This window comes from Brienomyrus brachyistius, unplaced genomic scaffold (assembly GCF_023856365.1).
Source record: "Brienomyrus brachyistius isolate T26 unplaced genomic scaffold, BBRACH_0.4 scaffold40, whole genome shotgun sequence".
In the NCBI taxonomy this organism is placed as follows: domain Eukaryota; kingdom Metazoa; phylum Chordata; class Actinopteri; order Osteoglossiformes; family Mormyridae; genus Brienomyrus; species Brienomyrus brachyistius.
In genome coordinates, this window is record NW_026042315.1 from 2,593,187 (window position 1) to 2,606,142 (window position 12,956).

The window sequence follows — 12,956 nt, forward strand, 5'->3', positions numbered from 1 at the left end:
CCCGATGCGATGGGATGCTCGACTCAGATGCGAAAAGGCTATTTTCCGCATCATTTCACAGACGTGGAAAACTTTAATTACTTGGGGCCCTACCCCCCTCCCGATCAATTTGGGCCCGATCAAATGTCCGGCAAAGAACGCGACAAGTTTTATCAATGGTACGACAGTGTAAAGCACCAGACCTTTAATTTTCACAAAGAGATGATCGCTTACTGTAAGAACGATGTGGAGATTCTGAGAGAGGGCTGCTTGCGCTTCCTGCGCGAGTTTAAAACGCTCACGGGTTGCGATCCCTTCTCCGCGGCCACCATCGCTTCGGCCGCGTTGCTAGTTTACAGGACAAATTTCCTGCCCAGAGATACGATCGCGATCCCGGATGTATGGGATTACAGGAGGCAATACAAAAGTTATTCGAGCGTGTCCATCCAGTGGCTGGAATTCATCGGGCGCGCGCGCGGCATCGAAATTCGACACGCGCTGCGCGGGGGTGAAGTGAGTGTGGGGCGCTTTCACCTAGACGGATACGCCGAGATTGAGGGGGAGAAATGGGCTTTCGAGTTTCTAGGCTGTCAGTTTCACGGCTGTCCTACCTGCAACAACGAACACGATATCTGCCCCCTGACCCGCGAGAGCTTCGGTGCCCTGTACGTTAAAACAAGGGAAAAACTCGAGTCGTTGCGGCAAGAGTTTAATATGAACGTGGAATCCATCTGGGAACACGAATGGGCTCACGCTAAAACTCACGACCCACAGGTACAGCGTTTCCTGTCAGACTTTGAGCCCCCTGAGCCCCTAAGGCCGCGAGAAGCGCTGTTTGGGGGTCGGACGTCGGCGATTCGCCTGCGTTACGACGTCACGGGGCAAGAGCGCGTCCGCTACGTGGATTTCACGTCGCTGTACCCGTACACTCTGGCTAAATGTGAATTCCCCGTGGGGCACCCGGAAATCATTCATTCGAATTTTAAGCCTCTGAATGAATACTTTGGCCTGATCAAAGCCACGGTCAACACCCCGCGCGAGCTGTTTTTCCCCGTCCTACCCAGCAGACTGCCAAATGGGAAACTAGTGTTTACCCTCTGCAGGACATGCGCGATCGAGAACAGACAGGAGGGGACCTGCGGGCATTCCGACGCAGAGCGGGAGCTAACAGGTGTCTGGGTCTCAGCGGAGGTAAATCTGGCTTTAGAGAGGGGCTATTCGGTCGTGAAGGTGCACGAAGTGTGGCATTTTCCCCAGACCAGCGGCGACCTGTTTAGAGATTACATTAAAACCTTTCTCAAAGTGAAGCAGCAGGCTTCGGGCTACCCCGACGACGCGACCGATGACGTGGGTCGCAGGGAGTACATAAAAAACTATCTCGAGCGTGAGGGGATCGAATTGGAGCCCGATCAGATAGTGTCTAATGAAGGGAAGCGGCAAGTGTCCAAACTTCTGCTTAACTCTCTGTGGGGTAAACTGGCGCAGAGGAGCAACATGCTCCAGACATGTATAGTGTCTGACCCGGGGGAATTTTTTAATTTTTTCTGCTCGGACCTGTACGAGATTTCCAGCTTCGCGTTTGTCAACGACGAGGTCGCCCTCATCCGCTGGCGTTTCAAGTCTCCCTACAAAGTGCCGCCGGGAAAGACTAACATATTCATAGCGTGTCAAACTACCGCGTGGGGTCGGTTGACGCTTTACAAAGAACTGGAAAGATTGGGGCGGAGGGTGCTGTATCACGACACCGACAGCATCGTGTACATAAGCAGGCCTGGTGAATATGACCCGACCTTAGGCAATTACCTGGGCGAGCTGACGTCCGAATTAGCCCCCGACGAATACATTGCTTCGTGGGGTGCGCTGGGACCAAAAAGTTACTGTTACCGACTCAACAACGGGAAAACACAAATGAAATGTAAGGGTATAACTCTAAATTACGAAACCTGTCAAAAGGTAAACTTTGACAGTATGATCGGATTGATTGAAAACTACATCGGAGGTTGTAGGAATAACCCCGCTATAATGACGCAGTACAACAAAATCGAACGCGACATGAAAAGCTTTCGCCTGTTTAATAGGCCTCTAGATAAAAAGGTCAGGGTCGTCTACGACAAACGCAGATTGCTGGCTAGCGGGGAAACTCTGCCTTTCGGTTACTGAAATGTAAAACTAGCAGCATCGCAAAAGGGCTTTTAAAGTTTTTTCTAAAAATCAAAGATGTTCATTTGTTTTAAAATGAAAAGTTTTTTTCAAAGATGTTTTTTAAAATCAAAGTAAGATGTACAAATGTTTTAAACTGAGAAATGTTCCTAGTAAGATGTTTTTAAAAATGAAAAGTTTTTTACAAAGATGTTTTCTAAAAATCAAAGATGTTTTTAAAATGATCATAGTATGATGTTTTTAAAATGTTCATAGTAAGATGTTTTTAAAAATGAAAAGTTTTTTCCAAAGATGTTTTTAAAATCAAAGATGTTTTTAAAATGTTCCTAGTAAGATGTTTTTTATTTTCAAACTTGTGTACTGAAATGTTTTGTACATTTATCACAAGAGTTTTTATTAAAAACTTACCCATGCACTCTGTGTCTGTGAAAGCTGACACCCCTCCAGCAGTGGTTTGCACGTGTGTGTGTGTGTGTGTGTGTGTGTGTGTGTGTGTGTGTGTGTGTGTGTCGTCGGAAAGATTTAAAAGATTAGGGCAGTATTTACCGTTTCGTCAGTGTGTTTTTTTTTTTTGCAAAATGATGGGTAGCGGCGTGAGAGAGGTCGACTTTGATCACCGTTTAGAACTCCCGTTTACGGCTATAATCGCAGGGGCAAGTTCTTCGGGGAAAACCTATTTCACTAAAGAAATGCTTTTAAATCAGAGTCACTGTTTCATAGGGGGCCCCGTTAAAAAAATTGTGTGGTGTTTCGCTTCCCATCAGCCGCTTTATGATGAACTACGCGATCGGATCAGCGAAATTGAATTTATACAAGGGCTTCCCAAAAGCTGGGAGGACGAGGAGCGCTTCCCCTCAGGCTCCTTGATAATCATCGATGATTTGATGGACAGCGCGTCCGAAAACAAACTCGTGGCAGAAGCTTTCACGAGGTTCAGACATCACCGTCAAATCTCGGTCATCTACCTGGTGCAGAACGTATTTCACCAGGGCAAGTACAGCAGGACTATAGCCCTAAATACGACTTATTATTGTCTGTTTAAGAATGTGCGAGACAGAATGCAAATCAAAGTTTTAGCTCAGCAAATGTTTCCTTGGCAGAAAAAGTTTTTTCTAGATGCCTACCATGAGGCCACAGGGCCCGCGCACGGCTATTTATTGGTCGATTTGAGAGCCACGTGCCCAGAAGAGTTCCGACTCAGGAGCGGATTATTACCGGGGTCGTTACCCATCGTCTTTCTACCGGCGAGCCATTGATTTATCACTACTAAGCTATGTCCGAACATCTCAGGAAACACCTGCCGACCCTTAAAGTTTTACAGAGGACGAGGGGGGTGAAACGTAAAAAGATTCTTACGGCTGACCCATCTAACGACATAATTTTGGCTCTCTCCGAAATCTGTCTCAATCTCATAAGAGGTCGCATACCTTTAACCGTAGCTCAATTTACCAAACTCAAGAAACAGAAAAGATTGATTAAACTTTTCGCATGTAAGAAAAACAGCGTCGCTAGGAAACGCGTGGCAATTCTTCAAAAAGGAGGATTCTTATTACCGCTCTTATCAGTGGCTCTGCCATTCGTTACAAGCCTGTTTGCCGGTAAGACGGCTAACTAGCCTTTTCCAGCAACATGAGCCAAGTCAAGAAAATGTTTATGCTCAGCCCCCAGCAACTGCGTACGCTGACCCAGAGGGCGACCCCGCATACCATCGGGGAATCGGCCCTGGGTGAACTCGAACACCAGATGCAGGGTTTAATAAATCAGCCGGCTATGCATCTGGATGAAAAAGTGAAGAGATACAACCAATTGCTACAGAGGTATCTGAATCTAGCCCGAAAAGAGGAAAATCAGGGGCGAGAAATTGTCCTTACAGAGCGGAAAGAAAAAACGGACGAGGAGGAGGAGGAGGGGAGACAGCCTGACGGCGGCGGCGCGACTGGGGACAAATCTGTACAGGAAGTTATCCAGCAAGTGGCGCCTAGGGCTAGAAAGAACGTGGGGTACATCTTGCATAAACTGCTCGATTCCGACGGGGCTGTACGTTGGACCCAGTCGGGTGAACTCATCATCAGAGATAGACCCATTAAAGGTTCCCATATTTTAGATTTGATGAAAACTTTATCGCAGCCTAAATCCCACGCCGGCGGATATCCTAAAGGCTGGGAACCCTTTTTAAACGTGATATCAGAATTAAACATCCCCCTCACGAGCGTGGGTAACATCCAAGCCAGGAAAGCCCTAAGTCATCTTAAAGATTACGGCGGAAGGGATCCCCCGCCTCCCTCCTCCCCTCCTGTGAAACAGAACCTCGGGAGACGTAGAAAACGTATTGTTGACGACTCACCACCACCGCTTGAGGGAACCCCTCACACACCGCGCGATTCCTCCCCAGAATATCGTTTATGGCCTTTAAAGGGTACTCCTTATGCTCCGTGGATAGATTACAACGATTAAGTGTTTTATATACGTGTGTGAAAAAGAATTAAAACGCGTCGGTTAATAAAATGTAAAATTTATTGAATAAAGGGTGTCACGTTTTTATTTTTTCCCCAACATGAATCTAACAAGCATAACAATCTTTAAATAGTTTTAACGAACATACATTTTGCGGCTTTGAAAGTTTATCGGCATTAACACGGCTAATACACTTGTGATATTTCTTGATAAACTCGGATACTAGAGCGTCGTTTTTCCTCAAGTCGTCAGAGTACAACATCATAGTCTCTTGAAATGAAAGTCCCATGAAGCGCCGGTAGAGGAAAAAGGCGACGTGGGCCCCGCACGTGGAAGAAAAGTCATGTTGAACTTGACGCGTATTATACCTTATTTCGGTAGCGTGCCTCCCCAAGAAGCTCATAAAACTCTTTGGGTAGTAAGGGGAATCGGGGGGATAACCGTAAGAATCAAAGAAGGAGGCTTTGCCCTCTTGGGGCTCCAAAATTATCCCGATCCAGTGTTCACCCTCTCTATTCTGGTCATGCGTGTTTGCGACCAGAAAAGCGGGCCTGGTCTCTATGCGGGTGGGTAATAAATCGCTAGGCCACACGCCTCCAAAAGCATCCCCCAGCAGGGGCCGTAAAACGCATTCCAGCTGGTGAGTGTTCATGATGATGATGATGATTAAAAGTCCACCAGAACCTGTCTCTTGGCGTTTATTTCAATCACGCTGTCGAAGCAGGCGTAGACGATGAGACTCATGGTTCGAGGTAGTGGGGCTCTGAACCTTAAATCCAGACGGCACGTGCCGCTGATGGCGGGTGACAGGGCACCGCCGTCCAGCTCGTCGTCTCGGGAGAGATTGAGAGCAAATAGCGAGTATCCGTTTTCAAAATCCTCGCGGTTGATGCATAAGGGCGAATCCTTTAAATGCCTGTTTGTAGCCAGGAAAAGGTTGTAAAACTCTCTGACCGACTGCCTCGCTCTAAAATCGGGCTGGAACGGTTTGCTGGGTATGTGTCGCCCGTTGACTGAGAGGCTCAGAAATTCCAGGTCACAATGCTGAAACCTGAACGGGTTTCTGTTTCGCGTGCCCACGAACGCGGCGTGGTCCACGATCCCCAAAACGATGTAGCGCGGTAAGTTGCCCAGGAAGAGGTTGTCCTGCGGGCAAACCCGCGATTGTGCGGGCAGCGTATAATTTTTAACGACTACCCTGCTTATAGGGTACAGGGCGTTTGCTTTCATGAGAGCGGCCGAGTGACCCAGTGACACCGCCGGGGAGACCTCCACTTTTTTCACAAACAGGCTGGCCCTCAGTATTTTCAGCTCGTAATCGGTGTCATTTCTACACATGAGACTAAAGTCGCTTTTAGCCTTTACAAACTTTAAGCGTATATCCACGTTGTTTAACAGCATTCGTTCGCTGAAAAAAATATCGGCGTGTATAGGACCCATCAGAGAAAACTCCTGAGAGTTTCTACAGAAGGCGGCTCGCTTCTGTAACCCCACGTTGGGGCCCTGCGCTGAGACGTCCACGCTATCCAAGTCGCCCCCGACGTCTTTGTACCAGAGCCCTGCCGAAAACTGACTCTCTAGCGTATCCGTAGAAAAATTGAGCAGGGTCTCTATGACTGACCTATAGGGGTGCGTGGCCGACGAAGAACTGATCAGGACGTCGTTCAGACTCACATCCAGCTGGGAGAATATGCCGTTTAGCGGGTACTGTATAATACCGCAGGGGTCGGCGTCAAGCAGGGGGGCTCCATCGGCCCTAACGATCTTGAGCCTTAGATATAGCAGTGTAGAGTTGAGGTCCACATAGAAATTGCCCGACCCCGGTATTAGGAAATCCAAAACATCCTGATCGGTAATGGAATTTAATGGGTTGATTTCTACATAATTGGTCTGATCTATGGATAATTGCGTCATAGGGGCCGCAAACAGGTCCAATTCAGATTTGGTACATTCAGCCGAGAGCCGGTGAGCTAGAGCCATTCTTGTTTACGCTGCGTTTTCTCTCTCTTAAAATATGTCCCCGGGGGGTTTCCTGTTTCTCTTGGCGGATGGAGACTTGGGAATCCTGACGCCTCTGCCAGATTTATTTTTCTTTTTTTTTTTATGACCTTGCAGCAGGGCTAGAGGTGCTTGGGCTCTCGTTCTACTCCCCCTCCTCCTCCTCCGAGAGAGGAATAGCAGACCCGACCCTTCCTGCTTGGGGTCACCTGTGTTTGTAAAACGGCCGCTGACTACAGAGCTGACTAGATCCGATCCTATTCCTTTGACCGCCGATTTCAAATGAGGTTTCGCTATATCGACCCCACGCTTAAGAAAGGGTAAAACGAATCTAAAAGCCCTACTGAGCATGGACCCCAACCCACGCCCGTACATCACGGGGCTCCCCGCAAAACCGGGGAGCCCATGTCCCGCCTGACTGGTGTAATACGTAATAAATCTCTGTGGATTGTGGTAAGCCATTGTTTTCTTTTTTTTTTTAAACGGGGCGAAAGTGTAGCTTGACGATCGTTTTTCCGTAGGAGAAATTAATCAGAGTATTCTGATCGTTCTTTATCTCAATATGCAAATTCTGTAGGCTCTGCTTGTTCACCGGTACGTACTGCAGCTTGTGGAACGGCAAAGTGACTACGTCGCCGAACGCACCGTCTATTTTAACGGTTCTGAGGAGCGGGACTACAAATTCCCCCACGTGCTGCGGTTCCACGATGTTACAGTAGACGTACATATTGTAGAATCCCGCGTGAATGTCGCCCGGGTAGGGTGAGGTCGACCCGCTACCTCCTCCTAGGTTATACCACTGACCCGGCTCAAAGCCCAGCATGTAGGCCAGAGTAGGTTTAAATTGGATCTTGTATTTATGGTTTCCCGTCATATTAACCCTTCGTGTAATCTCGCTGTATGAGAAGGAAACTTCGGTACCTAATTTTTTTAACGTAGCGTTGATTTCTGTCACAATCTGTTTCAGAGATTCATAATAGCCCACTTTAATTTTCCGAGGAAAAAGGTAAGGTAGGTCCACTAAAGGATCGGCCGCTCTCTTTGCCTCCGCCTCCGTATCCCGCAATTCAAAAGTATTATCCGGGTGTGTAACATTTCGCCACGTGTAACAATACATGATTTCAGCCAGAGCTACTTCGTAAGGCCCCCGTAGCTCTATAGGTCGCGAGAGCATCACGGTGTAATCCGAACTCTGGTTATCGGGGAAGATGGAGAGACAAGAGTTTGACGGTAGCGTGAGGTAAAAAGAGGGGCGGGCGTCCATTTTCTTTTTTTTTCTTTTTTTTCTCTTTTTTAAAAAATTAAACCTGTATCAAGTCCGACCGCGGTATCCACGAATCGAACCTCGAGGGCCAACCCTGCCAATGTACTAAAATCCACTTTTTCCCCTTTCTGTCGGTCTTTGAGCCTATAACCTTCTCGACCTTGAACGCGCGTCTCGGAGATATTTTGACTTTCTGCAGCTCCGCTTCATAGAATGTTCCCTCGAGTATTTCACCGCTCACGTCCCTCAATTTATATACCGGTGGGGATCTGGGTACACGTTCGCATATGACAAAGTACTCGTCCGTAAATGTCTGCTCGTACTTTTTGTCAAATATCTGACTGTGCTTGGAGACTCTCACAGTGTCCCCTATGTTAAACTTAAAACGTGGCCGTGTGCTTTTTTTCTTCAGGGGACCGTATAGATTATCAAATACTAGATGAGCATTATCGGGCCTGACCTCGGCAGGTTTCATTTTAATAGCGCTGTGAAATGACTGGTTGTACCCCTTTATTAGATCGTCCAACACGTCCACATATCGCCGGGTGTTTTTAGCCGTAAAGTACCTGTACATCCTCTCTTTTAACGTTCGATTAAATCTCTCTACGATGGAAGCTTTAAGTTCACTAGCCGTAGTGAAATGGGTGATTTTATGAGTTTTTAAAAGTTTCTGAAAAGTCCCATTTAAAAACTCCTTACCGGCATCCGTCTGTAGCTTGAGGGGGACGCCCCCCTCGGTTAAAATAGAATCAAAGGCCTGGGTTACAGCCGCCCCAGTCTTGTTTCTTAACGCGCGAGCATAGGCTTTTTTAGAAAAAACATCAATCACCGTAAGGAGGTATTTTAACCCGTCGTTGTACGTGGCCAGCCCTTGCATGTCGCATAAATCGGCCTGCCACTGATACATGGCTCTCGGAACAAACACTCTGTTCCTGGGGAAATTCTTTTTAACCGGTTTATGTAAAGTATAACTGTCTTGCATAGACAGCCAGTCTCTGATGTCATCAGCAGCCACTTTTTTCCCCGTATCTTGCTGCACGGCTCTCTGCAGTCTGGAGACACCTCCGTATGACCCCGGTTGGCTGGGGTCATAGTACGAACTGCTCAAGACGCGAGCTGTAGTCTTGGCAACAGACATGCTTTTCACACACTGAGTGGGGGGAGAGCGGGGGTGCGGCGTTTTATAGCTGACTGTGGATGGGGGGTTGTTAGGAGACTGAGTGAACATCAGTGAAATTTTTGTGTGTTTTTTCTACATTTAACCCATATTGTGTAGTTTGTTTTTTTTAATTATTATTATTTTACAAAAGAGTTTAGCTGGGGTGGGGATCGAACCCACGCGGACATACGTCCATTGGATCTTAAGTCCAACGCCTTAACCACTCGGCCACCCTGCTCAGCATTTTTTACCTGTTATTTACAAAGACTATTACAACGGTATTCAAGTTTTATTTTTTTTTTATTTTTGCAATTAGTGAAAGATATATATATATATATTTTAAAAAAGCTGGTATACAATTTGTGAAGGTTACATTTTCAAAATGCAGGTATACATTTAGTTACAGCCGTGACAGTTGTTGAGGTAAGAGACTGAGTGAACATCAGTGAAATTTTTGTGTGTTTTTTCTACATTTAACCCATATTGTGTAGTTTGTTTTTTAATTATTATTATTTTACAAAAGAGTTTAGCTGGGGTGGGGATCGAACCCACGCGGACATACGTCCATTGGATCTTAAGTCCAACGCCTTAACCACTCGGCCACCCTGCTCAGCATTTTTACCCATTATTTACAAAGACTATTACAATGGTATTCAAGTTTAAATTTTTTTTTATTTTTGCAATTAGTGAAAGATATATATATATATTTTAAAAAAGCTGGTATACAATTTGTGAAGGTTACATTTTCAAAATGCCGGTATACATTTAGTTACAGCCGTGACAGTTGTTGAGGTAGATTAGCGATGTCACATGCAGTAAAGTGGATATAGTGGCTTTTTCAACGATACATGTATGTAGAGTAGAAAGCATCTGATTAACATCGATAGGCTGCTTATCATGAAATTTAGAGGTGACTACATCTACTATTAAAGCGTAAAATACAAAAATGTGATTACAGTCAAATTCATTGTCAGGAATACAAGATAGACAAGCGCGTATGAGACTTTCGGGGGAATGTCTTTCTCCCTCTGACATCAGTTGAGTAAGTAAATCCATCCCCCGCTGATAATTTTCTCCGACTTGAGAAATCTCAAATAACACTCTATGAAAGCAGCAACAAGCATAATCATCCCGACAATCGCTTTTATCAATAGCACGCAACAATAGTGGACTAACTTTTTCTAAAAAAACATTTAACATAAACCGCCGTAAGGGTCTGCTGATACCGTTCCCCATCACAAGATGCTTTTTGTTTTAGTCTCGGGCCTCCCAACGAGTCAGAAATTCTTCTTCCAGGATCTGCTTAAACGCTGGGTTCTGCTCAAACAGATCTTGTTCCAGTCGAGTGATTTCCACCATGCCGTTGCGGGCCTCACGCAGATCGTACAGGATAGCTTCCACTGCCCCCTCCAACCTGCCGGCGGCCGCTCGGATGCCCAGGGTCGATAGAACGTGGGTCAAGGCGGGTGTCAGCCGATCGGTCCAGAGGTCACGCAACACAGAGTCAAAGTGTATGTAAAAGTAATTTCTACCTGGGGGAAACAAACAAGGGTGTTGTCTCTGACTGGGGTGATCCACTTCACAACCGTAGCAGTTTCTCTCTTGATGCTTCCTGATGACTGAGGTTAAAAGGCCCACTATCATAGCCTTAATACAAGTCAGCATCCCACGGCAGAGAGCCGGTCTGGAGAGAAGCGTGCAGATCTCAGGCGTCGGAGGGTCCTCTCCAGGATCAGAGGCCGGTGATGATGGGGGGGTTGGAAGGAGCTCCCCGGGATCAGAGGTCAGGGTTGCTGCTGGAGCCTCATTGTCCCCGCTTTCACCGTCGCTATAATTTGCTGCTGCTCCTGCTGCTGCCATGATGTTTGTGAAAAGGGGTTGTAACAGAGTCCACTTTATATAGCGACGGCGGGTGAGGGGGTGAGGGGGGTCCTTACGGCGTAGGGTTTGTCATCTCTTGCATCTGCTTACGCCCCCGACTCTCCTTAAACATCGCTTGGTAGTAACCAGACTTTTCTTGAATCATCTGCATCCAAATCACAAACGGTATTCTCAGGCCAAAACAGTCGCATTTAGGCCACTGCCATATATTCACCATTCTCTTGTCCAGCTCCCCGGTCGCGTCCCACTTCATAATGGTGATACGCTGTTTACGAGCATCTCTATAGTGCATCTCCATTCTTCCAGTCTCGACCTCAAGGTCGGGGTCGGTGCTCTCCTCCATCATCGGGGTAACGACAGTCTTCAAGTTTCCCCATTCCGTTTCGGAAAAAGTCACCAGATACGGGTCGTCTTTCGGGGGGTCTGGGCCGTCTCCGGTGACCTGAAAGACGCGCAGTTCCTCCGCAACGTTGTCAAAGAGGCAGACCAGTTTATTCCCGTTGGGCAGCTCCCAGATAGCCCTCGGGTCTTCCGACGGTCGCATCATTGGTACCCGTCTACGTGCCGTATGAATCTTCCTGGGAGCCCCCGGAGGCTGCATAATGGCCTCCTGCTCCTGTTGAGTCTTAGAAGGTGAGGTTGAATCTTTCATTTCGGAAGTCCCAGACATGTCTGTATTTTTTGAAAAGATAGAGTTGGCCCTGCAGCGCGAAGCTCCCTATATTCTACACGGCCTGCTCGTGGGGGCGTGGTACGGATGAAGATGATGCCTCTAGGAGGAGGAAAAGGCCCCCCGCTCGACGTAATACAATTTAATTGTCTCTGTCACCCCATATCTGCACGGTCATGTATGACAAACAAAACTATAAACAGAATTTACTGGCGGGGAAATTGTCAGACTTGATGTATGACCAGGTGGTACGGCCTTGATGATGCTACTCGTGCCTGTGTAAGAAAATTATCTGTAATTTGGGACGTATGTGAAAACAAAACTTTAAACAGAATTTACTGGAGGGCAAAAGTGTCAGACTCGATGTATGGCCCGCGTGGCCGGGTAGGGGGGGCGCCTCGATGGCCAGGTGGCACGGCCCTGCAGAATTTACTGGCGGACAAATTGACAGACTCGATGTATGTCTCGACTTATGACCTTTACAAATTGGCGCCATACGCCGATGTGATACAAACGCTCGCGTGAGGAAAAAACACACGGTCAAAACTAGCGCCGAGCGTTTTTATTGGACGATAGACCCTGCACCTCCTCCTCTCATTCTTTGCTCCAACTTTACCATTTTATCCCACAGTCTCTCACAGTTTCTCTCAGACTCGCGCAGCAGCACGCCTCTCAGCTCTCCCGCATCGCTCTCTCCGAGGATTATCCAAAGCCGTGCGGACCTTTCCGCGCTACCGCACCAGTATGTGAATAAGTCCTTTGCTGATTCTCCGAAGCCCGGGGACCTTACCACGCTACCGCACACCGTACGCTCGCGCTCCATCAGGTAACCCAGCCACGCTCACTCCCGCCCGCGCACCACAAAATAATAATAATAATAACTTATTCAAATAACACACGCTCATAAGCACTCTCATCAATATCATTTTTAAAATAATACACACTCATAAGCACTCTCCTCAATATCATTTTAAAATAATAAACATTTAAAATAAGCATTTAAAATAATAAATAAATAAATCCAAATACCATTGCAGCACTAACACAACCAACCCAGGCCCCCTAAGCCACAATCATTTAAAATAATAAATAAATAATTAAATACAAATACCATTGCAGCAGTTACACAACCAACCCCCCGGGGAAGAAGACAAAAAAAAATATTTAAATAAATAATTAAATCCATATGCTATTGCGTCAGTTACACAACCAAGCTCAACCCACTACAACATAAGCTCCGCCCACTGAACTTTTGAACGTGACCTTTGACCCGACCTGTCATTTTGACAAAAGCGGTATCCTTCCTCTCTCTCTTGCAAGGTTGCTATTTGTGGACTATAGCTCCGCATTTAACACTATCCTTCCGAACAGACTGTTCCATAAAATGGCAT

General features: G+C 46.8%; 2 protein-coding genes and 2 non-coding genes across 5 annotated transcripts in view; 1 reads left to right on the forward strand and 3 right to left on the reverse strand.

Moving 5' to 3' along the window:
• Window positions 1-12,956, forward strand: part of LOC125722597 (uncharacterized) — a 426,618-nt gene that overhangs the window by 339,001 nt on the left and 74,661 nt on the right. The gene's annotated exons all lie outside the window — the stretch shown is intronic.
• The window catches only part of LOC125722566 (cytohesin-2-like), a 227,538-nt gene that overhangs the window by 124,947 nt on the left and 89,635 nt on the right, over window positions 1-12,956 (reverse strand). The gene's annotated exons all lie outside the window — the stretch shown is intronic.
• On the reverse strand, window positions 9,170-9,252 carry trnal-uaa (transfer RNA leucine (anticodon UAA)). The gene has a single exon. It is a non-coding gene; the product is annotated as a tRNA-Leu (tRNA).
• trnal-uaa (transfer RNA leucine (anticodon UAA)) lies at window positions 9,542-9,624 on the reverse strand. Its single transcript has one exon. It is a non-coding gene; the product is annotated as a tRNA-Leu (tRNA).